This window comes from Pinus tabuliformis, chromosome 2_2 (assembly GCF_031772625.1).
Source record: "Pinus tabuliformis cultivar Carrire ecotype Pingquan chromosome 2_2, CPIR1, whole genome shotgun sequence".
NCBI classification, from domain to species: Eukaryota; Viridiplantae; Streptophyta; class Pinopsida; order Pinales; family Pinaceae; genus Pinus; species Pinus tabuliformis.
In genome coordinates this window covers 307,306,078-307,325,624 of record NC_142300.1, presented here as the reverse complement: position 1 = coordinate 307,325,624, position 19,547 = coordinate 307,306,078, and positions in this window count along the sequence as shown.

The window sequence follows — 19,547 nt, the reverse complement described above, 5'->3', positions numbered from 1 at the left end:
GGTGGCCACCAATATCCACCTGGATCATTCCTCCCCCCTTAGGAAGCAATGGTCCCCATTGCGTTGAGATCCTCCATGAGATGAGGAAACTTCTGCTGAACTTGTTCCCTGGTGAGCCACTTGCCCTGCTGAAGGAGTTGGCCTGCTTTGACAACTCGATACAGTTGGATATTCTGTTGGCGAGTGTTCTTGATCTGTGTGTCCATGATCCGATCAGTTGCAGCTTGTTCCATGCAATCTGGATTTAATTCTGTGGGTTTGAGCTGTTCTGCAATGTCGGATGTGTCTAGCAATGGTGGAAAGTATGGCCGAAGGCGGTCCACATTGAACACTGGGTGCAGGCCAAGGAATGGGGGAATGCTGAGCTCAAATGCATTGTCTCCCATAGCCTTAGTAATGGTGTAAGGACCATATCGGAGTGGTCTCAATTTCCGATAGGCTCCAGTAAGGCGTTCCTTTTGCAAATGCAACCAGACTTTGTCGCCCACCTGAAACTTGTGTGGCACCCGATGTTGATCATGTCGCTGCTTGTACTTGGCATTTGATTTCTCAAGAATGTCATGGACCTGCTGGCGAATATGTTGGATGCGCTCAATGAAGCTGGTGGCCTTATCTGTTTCGGACTGGACATGAGCTGAATTCATGTGAGTAGCTGCAAGTGGCATGGCCACATCAATGGGGCATAGTGGCTGGAATCCCAAACCCACCTGAAAAGGGCTATGGCCAGTGGAGCTGTGAAGAGCTCGGTTGTAGCTGTGCTGAACATAGGGGAGGCTCTCGTCCCATGTGCGTGGATGCTTTGAGTTATACATGCGCAGAATGTGCACAATCATCCTATTGACAACCTCTGTCTGGCCATCAGTTTGAGGATGGAAGGCTGTGGACTTCGTGAGTTTGGTGTCCAGCATTGACCAGAGACTGGACCAAAATGTGCTGAGAAACCGACTGTCCCGATCTGAGATGATAGACTGTGGGATCCCAAAGTGCACCCACACTCGTTCAAAGAAGAGTTTAGCAGTGGCTTCTGCTGTGATATTCTTCTTGCAGGCCATCATAATGGCCATCTTTGAGAACCTGTCGACGACCACAAAAACACAGTCATTTCCATGCTTAGTGGAAGGAAGGCCTGACATGTAATCCATGGAGATGGATTCCCAAGGTCGACTAGGGGTAGGCAACGGGGTATAGAGGCCTTGCTTCTTAATGGTCGGTTTGGCAATGGCACAGGCAGTACATGATCGGATGTACTTCCCAACATCCTGTCGAAGATTCGGCCAATAGAAATAATTTTGCAGTACTGCCACTGTTTTCTCGACCCCGAAATGCCCAGCAGCCCGACTGTAGTGTGCTTCCCAAATCATCTTGGCACGCTCGCTTGAAGGAACACAAAGGTGACCGAGGTGGCATAATAGGGCATCCTGGAGGTGAAAATCTGCAACCTGCCGACCCTCCAAGAGTGTCTGGTATGTGTGGCCGAATTCTGGGTCGCTTTTGTAGAGAAGTGGCCAATCAGAAGTCTCGTGCCCGCAAGAGTTGAGCACGGTGGTTAGCGCCATGATCGGTGGTCGACTGAGGCAATCTGCAACATTATTGGTGCTGCCCTTTTTATACTTGATATTCAAGTGAAACTGTTGCAGGTATGTAGACCACTTCTGATGGCGATCATTCTGCAATTTCCCTTGGGTCTGTATGAACTGCAGAGGTCGGTGGTCTGTGTGGATGACCGTTTCCTTCCCCAAAATGTAATGCTTCCATTGTCGGCAGGCCTGTACAATGGAATACATCTCTTTATCATAAGTGGGGTACTTCCGGACTGTGTCTGAAAGTGTTTCACTGTGATATGCCACTGGATGTCCATGTTGAGTAAGGACTGCCCCAATAGCATAGTCAGAGGCATCTGTCTCGACCTCAAATGGTTGTTGTAAATCTGGTAACGCGAGCACTGGTGCCGTGCAGAGGCGATCCTTCAACTCCCTGAATGCCTTCTGTTGAGATTCAGACCAAAAGAATTTTGCTTTCGCCCCGCCCTTGGTGACTTGACTCAAGGGCCAAGAAATATGAGAAAACCCCAACACAAACCTGCGGTAGAAGTTGGCAAGACCTAGAAAGCTGCGGAGCTCTGTTAGAGTGGTTGGAGAGGGCCAATCCCGAATGACTTGGACCTTGGCTGGATCGACATGCACCCCCTGTTCATCAATGATGTATCCCAGATACTGAACCTCGGTCATGCCAAAAGTGCATTTCTCCAAATTGGCACATAGCTTGTGTTGCCGCAGTGTTTGGAGAACCTGTCGGATGTGGTGGAGGTGCTCTTCCCAACTCTGGCTGAAGATCAGAATGTCATCCAAGTATACTACTACAAAGGAGTTGGTGAATGGCCGCAAGATGTCATCCATTAGCCTCATAAAGGTTGCAGGAGCATTCGTCAATCCGAAAGGCATGACCAACCATTCGAAGAGGCCCTCCTTGGATTTGAAGGCAGTCTTCCACACATCTGAGGGTTCGATTGGTACCTGGTGATATCCTGACTTCAGATCGATCTTGCTGAAATATTTCGCCCCCTTTAGTTGGTCTAGGAGGTCATCAATCCGCGGGATCGGGTACCTATTACGGACAGTGATCTTGTTCAGCGCCCGATAGTCAATACAGAGTCTCCACGTCCCATCCTTCTTCTGTACCAACACGATCGGGCTCCCACAGGGCGATGAACTCGGACGGATGTGACCTTTCTGCAGGAGCTCCTGAATCTGCCTCTTGATTTCATTGTTCTCCAGAACGGAGCGCCGATAAATTGGTCCATTGGGTAGCGGCGCACCTGGGGTCAGATCGATGGAGTGCTTGACTTGACAGTGCAGAGGAACCCCTGCCGGGGAGGTGAAGATGTCCTCGTACTCCTCCACAATCTTGTCCATCTGTAGTTGTCGTGCAGAGGGGCCCCGTTTGGAGGCCGCGGCCACTGTCTTCTTCTTTCCTTGAGGGCGTATCATCAGGAAAACAAATTTCCTGGTTTTGGAAATGATCTTACTGCATTGTTTTGCAGTAATCAAAGAGAGGGCGGCAGGTGGTGCTACCTCTGGTATCCTGAACAACTTATTTCCCAATGTAATAATAACAGCACGGGGCCTTGATTCATACACAGCATGTCGCTTCCACAAGTATGGTTGTCCTAGTAATACATCACAAACTTCAAGGGGAGCAATGTCACACAATACCTCATCCGTGAAGGGCTTGATGTTGTATGGAAGGCGACACTGCTGGCTCACGCGAAGATCTCGTCCTTGGTGAAGCCACCCAATGGTGTATGGTTGTGGATGTGCTGTGGTCGGTAAGCCCAACCGCTTCACGACCTCTGCCGAAATGAGGTTCTTTTGACTCCCGCTATCAACAATGAACTGTATCGGGGAGCCCTTTACCCACATCTGGGAGTGGAAGAGACGCTCCTCCTCCTCTGGATCTTCGGGTTCATTTTTCTGGATCTTTGCGGTAGCAACAGTGGCGCTGGGGTCCGCATCAATGATCTGCTTCCCTTTTTCATACCCCTTATCGGGTTCTGACTCAGAGTCGGAACATGCATCTGATTCTGAAACCTTTAGCTCAGCCACCAGTGACTGCTTGGCCCGACACTCACTTGTGTTGTGAGTGGAGCTCTTATGGAACTCGCACCATTTTCCAGTGTCCTTTCTCGGCTTCGCGGCGCTGTTCTTTGCTTGCAGCTTCGGCTGGTTGTCTTGGGCTGTCCCGCCTTGGCTTTGTCCTTTGTTCTGTGGTTTAGGGGCACCTTTCCCCTGCTTTGGATTCGCAGATCCAAAGTCTCGCTTCTTTTGTTTAAACTTCTGCTCGACCTTGACGGCATACCGGTATGCTGCGCCGAGCGAGGGGATGTTTAGGAATTGTATTTCTTCCTGGATGTACTTGTGCAGGCAGCCACGGTATTTGAGTATCAAATGTTGCTCCGAATCCTTGATACCCAACTTTGTGCGAAGGGTATGGAAAAGATTGGTGAACTCCGGCACGTCTTGGTCCCTTCCCTGCCGCAGCGTGGTCCACTTTATGTATTCATCCTCATAGCTCCCGACAGGGTAGTACTGCTCCTTGATGGCATCCCGGAACGAATCCCAGGTGGGTGCGGCTGAAAATAGTGAGCCAGTACTTTCATCCTTCTGCTCGCAGTAGGTTTCCCACCAGTCCTTGACGTGGGGGGCTGCTTTGAGGAGAGCAAAAACAATCTTTTCCCGACTCGAAAATTCATGAACAGAAAAATAACCCTCTAGCAGATTTAACCATTTATCTACGGCATCTGCGTCTATCTGACCCTCGAATATGGGGATTTCAAAATTAACTTGTACCTTAAAGGGTGTGGCGTTTCCAGAGTAGCTGCTGGAAGCCGATGCGTTGCTTCTGGGTAGCCGCTGAAGGATCTGGGCAAAACTGTCCATCATCGCGTTCCGTTGTCGCTCGAGGGCTTCTTCGAGCAAGATTTTGATGGGATCTCCTGCCCCCTCGTCTTTCTTCTCGTCCGCCATGGGAGGCCGTCGGGATTTGCGAGGCTGGTCTTGCAAAGGTTCAACCAGTTCAAGCCCTAACTCCTTATATCCCGACCTTGTTGGGGACATGCAAAGAAAAACAGAGAAAAAGCAGACCGCTCTGATACCACTGATCCGGATTTAAACAGGAACGCAACAAATTACAGAGATAACCATATACACAAAGATGCAGCGGAAATAATACTTCATTTCATTAATGGAAAATACTGAAATATGCTTACAACAGAAATGGAAATAAACTAGCTAGGGCGATGGTAGCTTATCTCTGAGAAGAGATGTGATGGCTACATGCCTCTGAACTGTCTTACAATGAGGCTCGAAGGCCTATTTATTGTTGAGAAACAATGGAAAACCCTTCACATTCCAAAACCTAACCCTAGAAGATGAAACGCCAAATTGTGGGCCCCGTTTTTGGGTAAGTTGGTACATCAACTTCCCGGGGTCGTAATTGGCATACTATCTCCGTTTGACGTGCATGATAGCCCGTTGGAAAGATCTCTCCGAGGACTACGACGGAAAAGACGATTTTTATCCAAAAAATCGCTAGCAGTAGATTTCCCAAAAAACGTCGTTTAGGGCCTCAAAACGGCTCCGGAAGTTCAGGACCCGAAAAACTGCTAAAAATAGTAAGTTGTGCTACAATTAAGGAAACTGAAAATGCTGAGAAAGACAATGGTGGGGGTCCAGGTGGACTTGGCAGGTGGCCACCAATATCCACCTGGATCATTCCTCCCCCCTTAGGAAGCAATGGTCCCCATTGCGTTGAGATCCTCCATGAGATGAGGAAACTTCTGCTGAACTTGTTCCCTGGTGAGCCACTTGCCCTGCTGAAGGAGTTGGCCTGCTTTGACAACTCGATACAGTTGGATATTCTGTTGGCGAGTGTTCTTGATCTGTGTGTCCATGATCCGATCAGTTGCAGCTTGTTCCATGCAATCTGGATTTAATTCTGTGGGTTTGAGCTGTTCTGCAATGTCGGATGTGTCTAGCAATGGTGGAAAGTATGGCCGAAGGCGGTCCACATTGAACACTGGGTGCAGGCCAAGGAATGGGGGAATGCTGAGCTCAAATGCATTGTCTCCCATAGCCTTAGTAATGGTGTAAGGACCATATCGGAGTGGTCTCAATTTCCGATAGGCTCCAGTAAGGCGTTCCTTTTGCAAATGCAACCAGACTTTGTCGCCCACCTGAAACTTGTGTGGCACCCGATGTTGATCATGTCGCTGCTTGTACTTGGCATTTGATTTCTCAAGAATTTCATGGACCTGCTGGCGAATATGTTGGATGCGCTCAATGAAGCTGGTGGCCTTATCTGTTTCGGACTGGACATGAGCTGAATTCATGTGAGTAGCTGCAAGTGGCATGGCCACATCAATGGGGCATAGTGGCTGGAATCCCAAACCCACCTGAAAAGGGCTATGGCCAGTGGAGCTGTGAAGAGCTCGGTTGTAGCTGTGCTGAACATAGGGGAGGCTCTCGTCCCATGTGCGTGGATGCTTTGAGTTATACATGCGCAGAATGTGCACAATCATCCTATTGACAACCTCTGTCTGGCCATCAGTTTGAGGATGGAAGGCTGTGGACTTCGTGAGTTTGGTGTCCATCATTGACCAGAGACTGGACCAAAATGTGCTGAGAAACCGACTGTCCCGATCTGAGATGATAGACTGTGGGATCCCAAAGTGCACCCACACTCGTTCAAAGAAGAGTTTAGCAGTGGCTTCTGCTGTGATATTCTTCTTGCAGGCCATCATAATGGCCATCTTTGAGAACCTGTCGACGACCACAAAAACACAGTCATTTCCATGCTTAGTGGAAGGAAGGCCTGACATGTAATCCATGGAGATGGATTCCCAAGGTCGACTAGGGGTAGGCAACGGGGTATAGAGGCCTTGCTTCTTAATGGTCGGTTTGGCAATGGCACAGGCAGTACATGATCGGATGTACTTCCCAACATCCTGTCGAAGATTCGGCCAATAGAAATAATTTTGCAGTACTGCCACTGTTTTCTCGACCCCGAAATGCCCAGCAGCCCGACTGTAGTGTGCTTCCCAAATCATCTTGGCACGCTCGCTTGAAGGAACACAAAGGTGACCGAGGTGGCATAATAGGGCATCCTGGAGGTGAAAATCTGCAACCTGCCGACCCTCCAAGAGTGTCTGGTATGTGTGGCCGAATTCTGGGTCGCTTTTGTAGAGAAGTGGCCAATCAGAAGTCTCGTGCCCGCAAGAGTTGAGCACGGTGGTTAGCGCCATGATCGGTGGTCGACTGAGGCAATCTGCAACATTATTGGTGCTGCCCTTTTTATACTTGATATTCAAGTGAAACTGTTGCAGGTATGTAGACCACTTCTGATGGCGATCATTCTGCAATTTCCCTTGGGTCTGTATGAACTGCAGAGGTCGGTGGTCTGTGTGGATGACCGTTTCCTTCCCCAAAATGTAATGCTTCCATTGTCGGCAGGCCTGTACAATGGAATACATCTCTTTATCATAAGTGGGGTACTTCCGGACTGTGTCTGAAAGTGTTTCACTGTGATATGCCACTGGATGTCCATGTTGAGTAAGGACTGCCCCAATAGCATAGTCAGAGGCATCTGTCTCGACCTCAAATGGTTGTTGTAAATCTGGTAACGCGAGCACTGGTGCCGTGCAGAGGCGATCCTTCAACTCCCTGAATGCCTTCTGTTGAGATTCAGACCAAAAGAATTTTGCTTTCGCCCCGCCCTTGGTGACTTGACTCAAGGGCCAAGAAATATGAGAAAACCCCAACACAAACCTGCGGTAGAAGTTGGCAAGACCTAGAAAGCTGCGTAGCTCTGTTAGAGTGGTTGGAGAGGGCCAATCCCGAATGACTTGGACCTTGGCTGGATCGACATGCACCCCCTGTTCATCAATGATGTATCCCAGATACTGAACCTCGGTCATGCCAAAAGTGCATTTCTCCAAATTGGCACATAGCTTGTGTTGCCGCAGTGTTTGGAGAACCTGTCGGATGTGGTGGAGGTGCTCTTCCCAACTCTGGCTGAAGATCAGAATGTCATCCAAGTATACTACTACAAAGGAGTTGGTGAATGGCCGCAAGATGTCATCCATTAGCCTCATAAAGGTTGCAGGAGCATTCGTCAATCCGAAAGGCATGACCAACCATTCGAAGAGGCCCTCCTTGGATTTGAAGGCAGTCTTCCACACATCTGAGGGTTCGATTGGTACCTGGTGATATCCTGACTTCAGATCGATCTTGCTGAAATATTTCGCCCCCTTTAGTTGGTCTAGGAGGTCATCAATCCGTGGGATCGGGTACCTATTACGGACAGTGATCTTGTTCAGCGCCCGATAGTCAATACAGAGTCTCCACGTCCCATCCTTCTTCTGTACCAACACGATCGGGCTCCCACAGGGCGATGAACTCGGACGGATGTGACCTTTCTGCAGGAGCTCCTGAATCTGCCTCTTGATTTCATCGTTCTCCAGAACGGAGCGCCGATAAATTGGTCCATTGGGTAGCGGTGCACCTGGGGTCAGATCGATGGAGTGCTTGACTTGACAGTGCAGAGGAACCCCTGCCGGGGAGGTGAAGATGTCCTCGTACTCCTCCACAATCTTGTCCATCTGTAGTTGTCGTGCAGAGGGGCCCCGTTTGGAGGCCGCGGCCACTGTCTTCTTTTTTCCTTGAGGGCGTATCATTAGGAAAACAAATTTCCTGGTTTTGGAAATGATCTTACTGCATTGTTTTGCAGTAATCAAAGAGAGGGTGGCAGGTGGTGCTACCTCTGGTATCCTGAACAACTTATTTCCCAATGTAATAATAACTGCACGGGGCCTCGATTCATACACAGCATGTCGCTTCCACAAGTATGGTTGTCCTAGTAATACATCACAAACTTCAAGGGGAGCAATGTCACACAATACCTCATCTGTGAAGGGCTTGATGTTGTATGGAAGGCGACACTGCTGGCTCACGCGAAGATCTCGTCCTTGGTGAAGCCACCCAATGGTGTATGGTTGTGGATGTGATGTGGTCGGTAAGCCCAACCGCTTCACGACCTCTGCCGAAATGAGGTTCTTTTGACTCCCGCTATCAACAATGAACTGTATCGGGGAGCCCTTTACCCACATCTGGGAGTGGAAGAGACGCTCCTCCTCCTCTGGATCTTCGGGTTCATTTTTCTGGATCTTTGCGGTAGCAACAGTGGCGCTGGGGTCCGCATCAATGATCTGCTTCCCTTTTTCATACCCCTTATCGGGTTCTGACTCTGTGTCGGAACATGCATCTGATTCTGAAACCTTTAGCTCAGCCACCAGTGACTGCTTGGCCCGACACTCACTTGTGTTGTGAGTGGAGCTCTTATGGAATTCGCACCATTTTCCAGTGTCCTTTCTCGGCTTCGCGGCGCTGTTCTTTGCTTGCAGCTTCGGCTGGTTGTCTTGGGCTGTCCCGCCTTGGATTTGTCCTTTGTTCTGTGGTTTAGGGGCACCTTTCCCCTGCTTTGGATTCGCAGATCCAAAGTCTCGCTTCTTTTGTTTAAACTTCTGCTCGACCTTGACGGCATACCGGTATGCTGCGCCGAGCGAGGGGATGTTTAGGAATTGTATTTCTTCCTGGATGTACTTGTGCAGGCAGCCACGATATTTGAGTATCAAATGTTGCTCTGAATCCTTGATACCCAACTTTGTGCAAAGGGTATGGAAAAGATTGGTGAACTCCGGCACGTCTTGGTCCCTTCCCTGCCGCAGCGTGGTCCACTTTATGTATTCATCCTCATAGCTCCCGACAGGGTAGTACTGCTCCTTGATAGCATCCCGGAACGAATCCCAGGTGGGTGCGGCTGAAAATAGTGAGCCAGTACTTTCATCCTTCTGCTCGCAGTAAGTTTCCCACCAGTCCTTGACGTGGGGGGCTGCTTTGAGGAGAGCAAAAACAATCTTTTCCCGACTCGAAAATTCATGAACAGAAAAATAACCCTCTAGCAGATTTAACCATTTATCTACGGCATCTGCGTCTATCTGACCTTCGAATATGGGGATTTCAAAATTAACTTGTACCTTAAAGGGTGTGGCGTTTCCAGAGTAGCTGCTGGAAGCCGATGCGTTGCTTCTCGGTAGCCGCTGAAGGATCTGGGCAAAACTGTCCATCATCGCGTTCCGTTGTCGCTCGAGGGCTTCTTCGAGCAAGATTTTGATGGGATCTCCTGCCCCCTCGTCTTTCTTCTCGTCCGCCATGGGAGGCCGTCGGGATTTGCGAGGCTGGTCTTGCAAAGGTTCAACCAGTTCAAGCCCTAACTCCTTATATCCCGACCTTGTTGGGGACATGCAAAGAAAAACAGAGAAAAAGCAGACCGCTCTGATACCACTGATCCGGATTTAAACAGGAACGCAACAAATTACATAGATAACCATATACACAAAGATGCAGCGGAAATAATACTTCATTTCATTAATGGAAAATACTCAAATATGCTTACAACAGAAATGGAAATAAACTAGCTAGGGCGATGGTAGCTTATCTCTGAGAAGAGATGTGATGGCTACATGCCTCTGAACTGTCTTACAATGAGGCTCGGAGGCCTATTTATCATTGAGAAACAATAGAAAACCCTTCACATTCCAAAACCTAACCCTAGAAGATGAAACGCCAAATTGTGGGCCCCGTTTTTGGGTAAGTTGGTACATCAACTTCCCGGGGTCGCGAATTGGTCATACTATCTCCATTTGACGTGCATGATAGCCCGTTGGAAAGATCTCTCCGAGGACTACGACGGAAAAGACGATTTTTATCAAAAAAATCGCTGGCAGTAGATTTCCCAAAATACGTCGTTTAGGGCCTCAAAACGGCTCCGGAAGTTCAGGACCCGAAAAACTGCTAAAAATAGTAAGTTGTGCTACAATTAAGGAAACTGAAAATGCTGAGAAAGACAATGGTGGGGGTCCAGGTGGACTTGGCAGGTGGCCACCAATATCCACCTGGATCACATGTGGAAACCTTTGGGCTTGCCACGTGGCACCTTTCTATTGGCTGCCCTGAATGGAATATTCTAAAATATTGTAAGGAATATTCCCTAGAATATTCCAAGGAATATTCTCTGGAATATTTTATTTCAAATTTCTTTAAAAAAAAATAAAAAATTGAAGGTTATTGGGCAATTTTTAAATTGGCATAACTTTTGCATATGGAGACCATTTTTCAAATCATTCATGGCACCGAAATCAGGACGGCAAGACCTATCTGGTCGTTTAGGTTCAAAGTAGTTCTAAGCACTTCCATTTTTGAGCATTTTTCGACACTTGGGACATGAGCCCCTGATCAGGAAGTGATGTACTTGAATATAGTTTCAAAGAGAGCAAGGATATTGGTATGAAACTCTTATTTTTAAATACATGCTTCAAAATATTTAAACCATGGACCAGTAAAAAGGATTTCTGGCTTCATTTTCTTTTATTTTTTTTCTTTACGAAACAGTATGACCAATGCAGGTTGTATGTGGATACGAGGATGAATTTTGTTGTGGATAAGAGGATGTGGACACTAGTGGAATGACTTGCTTAGTCTTGGGAAACATTGAGTATGGAAGAAAATGGAAGTCTCATGGAGTGGGTATGTGACATTTTGCCCCATTTTCATTTTGTTTATCATTCGTTGTTTGCGCTGGTTCTAATAGTCAGTTTTAATTATTTATCTTTTGTCATTTATATCATTAACATTCCATGTTTCCCAGGAAAGGTAACATTTTCGGTTGCTTTAGATGAGAAGCATGTAGGATTAGGATGTTCCCAATGAGTTTTGAACATTTGTCCAATATGCGTTGTCGATTTTGGATTGTTATTGCGGGTTATCACTTTAATTGTTATCCGGTTTGACATTTGATTGATAGTGAAATTCCATGCTTTTACAAATTATTTGTATGTTAATTTTTAAAAGTATTTAAAAAATTTGTCTTCAGTAGCCACTCTTCAAATAATGGATTTCACACTACTAGGTTTAAGGTTTTAGTTATGTATTTGGTTAAAATTTCCCAAGAATTATATCATATCTCAAGTGTCATGTTTGGGTTATTTATTTGGTCAAAATTTCCCATGATTTATATCATATCTCAGCCTTTTGAAGTTCATGCATTCATTCCATTCGAATGTAACACATCACGACAAGAATGGGCCCTATTAAGCTCACCAACTCTGTTACTATGCTTCATGAATCATAATTCAAATGGACTCTGAATTTAGTTCTTTTCCTTGACTAAACATTATTAAACAAAATCCTCTCATTCAAACTCAACCCCAAGTCATACTTAGAATTTTGACATGTGAATAACATTGTCTTGGTAACATGTTTGACACCCAAGTCCTTGCAAGTCAGACAAGACTGTCCATTTAAAAAAAAATTGATCATATCCTTAAATTGTTAGCCCTTGGACTCCATTAAAGAAAATATCATTGTATGATCTTGATAATTGGTCTATCAAAACCTAGATGGGGCGAAATATTAGTTAAGGAGTAGAGAAATAAATTTTCCTTGACATTGTCTAGAATATTTTGAACTTTCAGGGGCACATCACTTGACACTACCATCACCACACCAACATTTTTTGGTAAAGTTCCACTGCAAGAGGCATACACTGATTCACGTTCCTTAACCCATGACCGTAAATATGATTCTTCCTAAGAAAATTCCTAGATGATGGTAATGATATATAGTCCTTATCATCATAAAGTATGGATTTTATTTCTTCACTCATGCTCCACCTTCCCCCTCCAAATTGTATATAAGGATCAGTTTCTCTTGCATGCTTCCGTCCGATTTTAAAGTTATACCCATACCTAAAATACTCATCTTGATCTTCATTCTTATGTGTCTCTTCTTCTTCTAATCTATGAAATTGGAAAAGCATTACCTCCCTAACACCAAAAATAGATAAATCATTTTTCCTACACTATCTTTCAAGCTCCACAAGAGGAATAGTAAAAAATTCTCGAGTTTTTGCTCCCTCTCCAATCACCATAGCAACATATTGATTTGGACCAGACCCAATTGTTATGTACATAATATTAGATTTAGAACAATCAAGGTCCTTCAATGGTGGGGCATCTCTAGATATTGAATTAAAGGGAGGGACACACGAATTTCCAAATTAAAGAAAGGTAGCTCTCTGTCAATTCACATAAGCATATGAAAGGAGAAACTAGTCTGACCAAACCTGGAGAACTTTCAACATTCTCTCCTACAAGGATGCAATAATATAAATGTAAAAAAAATCACGAAAATATCCACACAGTCATTACACTAATTATGATATAATTTGTTTACGAGTAAAAATTTCCAACCGCCTTGCTAATTGATGACCAATAAGGGTCTTGATCTTAATACATGATCTATTTTCATCATTACTATCATCAACATGTTCTATTATTTAGAGTGAGATTTCATGAATTGGCAAGTGTGTTTTCCACATTTCTGTTTTTATATCCCACACAATTGGAATCCTGCTACATTTGGCCTCCTCTACTTCTGTAGGCTACATGTGTTAAAGAGGGTACAAAACACTAATGATATGTTCTTTTGCCATAAGTTCTTCTCATTTTTTGGATGAATTATGTGGAAATTTTATTCATGCCAATTATGTGGTAGGAAATAATGTTCCATTATTCTTTTCTATCATCTCTTGTTTATGAGTTAGCACTCTTCTATTGTACTACTTCGTTACGACTATCTCATGTAAAGATCAAGTTGAGTGGGTTTTACATTTGATTTCCATTGTAGTAAAAAACTGAATATATAAGTTTTCTGTTAGGTTGAATGATGGGACAACACACTTTGATTTCCACTAGTGCTCTTTTTTTCATATACTATCACAAGTGCACAAATACAAACTCACTTTTCTTTTTACATGGATAAGAAAATGATGACAACTTTGTATTTTGTAGTGACAAGGATAACTATGTATTGGAGCTAGACCTTGAGCCCTTCAATTCATCCTTTCCTCACACAACACAACCATCTCCTATTGGTAACGAAGTTCAATTTCTGAACCAACATTTGTCTTCAATACTATTTCATGATAAAGAAAGAACACAACCATTGTTGGATTTCCTTCGAGCACACAATTTCCAAAGCCATGTCATTTTTCTTTCCTTGGTTAATATATTGCATCATTGTGTTTGATAGTTCATTCAATATTATTATGTGCCAATAAATCTCTATCAAATAGTAGATAAGGATGGCCTGGATGTTTTAGAGATATATAAAATGAATTAATTAAAAATTCACAGGGTTATTTCAGTTCTCGTCTTTCTATTTCACTTCTTTAGAGAAAATTATATATTCAAATACCAACTCAACTCAAAGCAAACTAAAATAGAGAATCCTAGTTATGAAGATGTTTCTCTCTCCATACCTTATAATGACATTATTTTTTTGAATTATACTTGAAGTTAAATGATAATAACTTGGATTTATATATTTCTTTTAGCACCTAATTGAAATCATGGTAAAAATATGAATATACCATTAAATATGACCTAAAGATGATTCAAAGAATATCACCTTTAGTCTGAGCACGTGGCAGAGTAATTTCTGAGGTGTGAAGTTTTATTAGAGGCATTGTTTGTTTATTTGTTTTTGTTAGAAAACGGTTTTCTCTTTCCTTTATGTGACTTTCAATTTATCATATCTAGCATGTTGAGAAATGGGAAAGAATTATGTGTGACATTTATCTTGCAGAAATTGATGTTGAATGAAAGGATATAGAATTTTAACCAAGCTACAATTTGCTTTGGTAAAGGTAGAGGGGTATCTTAAAAAGTTACCTAAGAATACACCATATACATAGTTTGAACATAAGTAATATATGGCTTTTTCGTTTGCAGATATGTTCTTTTTTCTATCCAAGATATCACAACAAGACAAATATTCATATTGTAGAAATTGTTAGAAGACCTCATTGATGTCAATTTTTTTGATTATCTACTTGATTGATACATTCTCATGATAGGAAGGCTTTAAATACGAATTAATATGTTACCAAAACAAATTATATTCAAATTTTATACATATAAAAGATAAAAACAAATGTCAATTCCTTCATTTGATTGTTACTTGACTCTAGTGTGGGCAGGTTACATGAAATGTGATTGGAAAGAGGACAGGGAGACAATATAGAGATCATGTCTTAGATATGATTCATTTGTTGTTGGAGATCCTTCAGGCACTTGAACCATCGACTTTGGAAATGTTTCTAGTAAGTATTCCTATGGTTTTTAATGTTTTGATTCTTTCACCTCATGGTTATTTGGGCAAGAAAATGTTTTAGGAATGCGTGATAAGATATCAATGGATAGGTAAACAGTTTTTTTATAATTGAAATGTCCATTCCATGATATCCTCTCTTTATTGTTTGATTGTATTTTGAATGTTTATTTCGATTTTTCTTTACATTTTAACTATGTAATTGAAAGTACTCAGTATTATGTCTGTTTAAACAACAACCAAAGCTTGAATATGAGATGAATACCACATGATATTGATTGAAATCCTTCTAATTGTTTTCTATTGAAATATTTTCATGATTATTAGAAAAGTTTGCTTTCATGTTGTTATTTGAGAACACGTTGTTTATATACTTGACCAAATTCATGCATTAGACAACAAATTGTTGTTATGAATAAAATGACAAGTATTAGACATCACACCTCAGATTATTTTTTTTAACAAGTTATTTACAGCTTCAGCTTTTTAGCATGTAACTTAGTTGGCATGATTGTGCCTAAACTTTTCCTGAAGGTTGAATACATAGTTACTAAGGTATTCTTTTCTATGGTGACTTTAATTTATTTATAAAGGTCATCTGACCATATAGTGCCCACTATCGCTCAACTGAAGAAAACTTGTTTGCGTTTCTTGCTTTTATGGTGAAGAATGGCTTTAACATTGTTGATGTTGAGGTATATGTAATATAACTCCTTTATAGTCTACTTTCATTTATATTCTAGTGTTCATCATCTTTCATGCCTTACAATCTGCATTGTAGGTTCTTTTGTGTCCAAAAAAGGAACTCAGTATCGATGGTAATTAGCAGGATTTGAAGAAAGAGGAGAACACTAACACTGGAGTGACAAACGCAATAAGAGAGAAAAGAGAACCGGTCTAAAGGGTACCCTTAAGGCTAATATTCCACATAAGACACACACATAGAGAATAATGTTCAAGTCTTCATAGTTGGTGAGTTCACCTGCATTGACTTGACAGCACAATGATAATGTTTTATAGTGATGAAACAACATTTCATGTGTAAATTATAGTCCAACCAATGTTAAGTTGGAAACTCATATTGTAATACTCAACATTTCATATAATATAATTTCTGTGGTTGAAATAATTTATAGTTGCACTTGATATTGTTTAGTATTTTAACTAACATATGTAATTTTGAATTTTCATATTAGATGAATCAATTCACATTGTATGATGTTTTTTTAATTTAGTTGCAAAATCATACTAATTAAGCTATGTTGATTAGTAATGAACACATGAAATCAATCTAAAACTACTAAATTAGTAGATTATACTCATTAATGATGAACACAAATAAAATGAATAAATGATTAAATTTTTCATTTATAATGATTATTAATGAAAATAAATGAAATGAATATAAACTACTAAATTAGTCATTTATATAATGAATATGAAACTACCAAACAAATATAATTGACTACTGCAAATGATTAACTTTTCATTACAAATGACAACTAAATTTTACATATATACGACTATTAGTAGCTAATCTATAATATCTTTGACACGACAAAAATTTAGTCATATTTCTTTGGTCATTAATTGGTTTTCTTAGATGATCATATAGTAATATATTTTGTTGTATATTTGGTCATTAATTGTGGCAATTAATGACTAAATCAATAACTAAATTAATGACCAAATTTATGACAAAATATACTACTAGATGATAAAATTGAGACAATTAATGACTACGCTAAAAATGAGTAAAAGTTGGTCGTGTTATAAGATACTGTAAATTAGCTACTACTGGTTATTGACTAAAAAATAATCATTTATATGCAAATCTTAGTCCTTTTTTTATTAACTAATTAGCCATTTTGTACTAGTGGTTATGGTACAAATATTGCTTATACCTCTGTAAGAATTCCCAAATCAAACAAAAGATTCTTCTCGAATTGCACACCTCTCCATTAGGAGGGCACTCGAGATTTTTCAAAAATTACCACAGGGTTAAGAAGGATTTTTTTTCAGATGGCCTTAAATCTGATATTCAAAAGTTTGTGGCAGAATGTTTAGCTTTCCAACAAAATAAATATGAAATAATTAAGACCTCGGGTGTGTTACATCCTGTATCCATTCCAAGTCAACGTTGGAGGAGGTTCCAATGGATTTTATCATAGGTCTACCCAAGTTTGAACGAAAGAGTGTCATCATGGTGATAGTTGATAGACTTACCAAGTATGAACACTTTTGTGCATTATCTCATCCATTTAAAGCCATTATAGTTTCTACTACATTTATGGAAGTAATACAAAATCTACACGGAAACCCAACGATTATTGTAAAAGATAGAGATCCCATTTTCATTGGAAATTTTTGGACGAAATTATTTTCTTGTTTGGGTACTCAGTTAGCTCATATTAGATCCCTATAATACTAGTGATTCACCCATTACTATTGTCACTGTAGCTCTTATTGCTATTTTTGTGCCCCTATTTCTCCCATATTGTTATTATTGTGCCCCATAGAATCCCAATATTGTTATTCTTATGCTCTTACATTATAATTGTTATGTCAGCTCTGATTATATTGTGACCCCTTAGACTCCTATATATAGAAAGGAAGCTTTGTCATTTGAATCATCCAAGAATTGTTCATTTATGTAATGTAAAGGAGGTTTCCCACTCGAAGAGGCTGATTTTGGAGTCGTTGATCTATCTTTTCTATATTTTTGTGAGCTGGTTGCATAACACATACCCTGATTTTCCAAACTAGGTCCTGCTAGTAAAAATGGTCCTATGAGTTGAGTCCTCCACTTTTTCCACTCTAAACTCATCAATATGGATGAAAATAAATATAATTATCCAATATGTATCAGTATCTTATGGGATTCATTCTATACTCCATAAATGTTAATTCTCTTATTTGGGCTAATCAGAACTAGAATATAGTTTTGATCTTCTAGATTATGGTTGAAGACTTCTTTGTATCTTATATTCCTTTTATCTTCTAATGATTTATCACACCATAGATTATCTTAAATTTAAAATATAGATACATTAAAATGGCACATTCTTATGCCACCCATGATTTATCTAAGACTTGGCATCTTGACACCATTTTCTTGAACCATTGGTGGTGTTACCTAGAATTTGAAGCAATTTTGAGGAGCCACTTGTGATCCATGTTGTTTATAGTTTTATTGTACATAAATTTTGTAACATTTCCATGCACTCAATGGGGGTAAGGGATATGATAGGGTGTATTTACTTTAGTACTAATATTATAAGTTATATAATTATTTTCAATATGCTCTATCTTTCCCCAAGATTATTTAAAGATACTACATCTCCAAACTTACAAATATATAGGATAACAAGAGTGGAAAGAGAATTAAAGATGATTTTTATCTTATCCCATGTTGAAAGATATATTGATAGTGTTTTCACTAATGCCAGGGACATTAAGGCCAGGAAGGTAGAGGGAAGCAGGTTGAAAAAGGAAGAAAATCTTGTGCAAAAGGAGAGTTGTTGTGCAAGAAATGTTTGTGCAGAGGAAAATTTTGTTTCATGGTAAGAATATATTCCATTTCTCCACATAAATAGGGGGACAAACAAGCCAGGTGGAAGTGACGATGTGGAATTTACTGTGGCATCCAATAATCAATATTTGATGGCATAATGTAACAGAATCAAGGGCACCAAGATTGATGTTAGTACCACACGGTAAATTTTTTGTGTTAAATAATATTGGCATGTTTATTGTTGATTTGAAGATGATGCAACATCAATAGTCATAACACTCATCGGTCCCACATCGGCTCTAAGTAAAATGGAGCATAATATGTTGAAGTGAAAAGGCATTGAATTGTATCAAAGGGAAAAGTATCGAAGTAATGGAATAGTTAGATGTTAGTTGTTTACCGCTTTCTAGATTCCAGTCCCAATATAGCGTTTTTCTAAAAAAGTTCCAGTCACTCATAGTTCCATAAAAAAATAATGTTGGTCAAAAGTTATTAGTGCATTGATTTTGTGGGATTAAATGTTGAAGTGTCCATTGAGAAAGGTCATATCTCTAAAAACATATGGTTTCATCAGGGATTAAATTACAAGAAATGATTGCATAGAATTAACAAAAATGAAACCACCCAAGTAGGAAATGGCACAAATATGAGACCAAATGGAACATGGTAAATCTATAAATATAAATAGTTTATTAAAAGATAATCATTTTGATGGTCGTGGTGATCATAGCATATACATTATCATAAATGTGAATGAGGGAAGCACACACATAAGATTTGAATGTTCATGCAATGAGGAAAAAGGTGAAGTGAATGTTCAAGTCATGTGAAGATTCATATGGTCTATAGATATATGACCTTGTATGTGAGTAGCTCAGTGGAAAATTTGAGTTAACATGTATAAGAAAAGTGTGTGGTACTCAAAAGTATGAGATCGGATCTTGTAAGAAGTGTATACAACAGAGTGTTGAGTTGTGCAAAATCAGAGTAGACTATTATTAAATTATAAAGAGAATATTGTTGTTGTGAAAGAAAAGATAGAAAGGTGATAAGAGTTAAATAGTTCATTAAAACTGAAGAAAGTACCTTATGATCTAGTTTGAAAGTGTGATGAAATGGAGATGTAGAGTGTTGAAGAAATTGGATCAGCAGATCAGTAGGGGATTGAAGCCCCCAACAAGCATGTACTTGCAAATGTTAAGGGATTAGTGTCTCTAACAAGTTGGTACCTGCAAATCCGAGGTGCTTGA